Source organism: Penaeus monodon, chromosome 30 (genome assembly GCF_015228065.2).
Source record: "Penaeus monodon isolate SGIC_2016 chromosome 30, NSTDA_Pmon_1, whole genome shotgun sequence".
NCBI lineage: Eukaryota > Metazoa > Arthropoda > Malacostraca > Decapoda > Penaeidae > Penaeus > Penaeus monodon.
This window is the reverse complement of record NC_051415.1, coordinates 34,545,905-34,546,638: the sequence shown is the minus strand read 5'-3', so window position 1 is coordinate 34,546,638 and position 734 is coordinate 34,545,905. Positions and strand designations below refer to the sequence as shown.

At 37.7% G+C, this 734-nt stretch overlaps 1 protein-coding gene across 1 annotated transcript in view; it reads left to right on the top strand.

Moving 5' to 3' along the window:
• LOC119592433 (Y+L amino acid transporter 2-like) overlaps positions 1–734 on the top strand; it is a gene marked incomplete at both ends in the record, with an annotated part of 10,470 nt that overhangs the window by 6,869 nt on the left and 2,867 nt on the right.

Below are 734 nucleotides of genomic sequence, written 5' to 3'. Positions count from 1 at the left end.
GTTAATAATAGGCCGTGTCTGAAAACAGTTTGCTTGCTGCATCTTGTGTTTCGTCACGCCCGCGCCAAAAGGCTCGGCCATGACCAGGAATAGCCATGGAAAGCTTGATATTAAGTACTGTGGTCGATAATGAACGATAGAAACGAATAATCACGACAGCCTTCGAAGTTGCAGGCCTCATGATGTAAACATCGTCTTGGATAAAACTAGATTTGCTCATTGCGAGGCATCAGTATCTCGCGATTATCCTCAAGTGTCTCTTGATATTTTGCAATTGTGTGTTACTTGAAATTATCATTGTTGCCTTTTTTTTTTTAGACAGAAACGTTGTGGACATATAGAGAGTTCATTTAAGTTGACCTAAACTAGATTTTTACTCTGGATAGAACTTTCTAAACTTATAATTCAAAATTCGAGAACAACATTACTGAACGTATGTATAATACATTCAAATTCGTATGTTAAGTATAAAAACGGTATGTCGTAGAAGTCAATGATAGGTTATATATTATAGACTGAGAACCAGGTGCCTTGTACCTTATTCTAGCGACCGGTCCATTAAAACACCATCCAATATAACATACTACATAATATGTGTTATTAGACCATGTTGTGTATTTTCCACTTACTTTCGTTTGCTTTAGGAGGTCACTTCAATGTCTATAGAAGGTTTTGGGAGAAAAAAAATCGCCCCTTGGTGTCACCTTTTCGTTATTCCAGTGACAGCCGCGCCA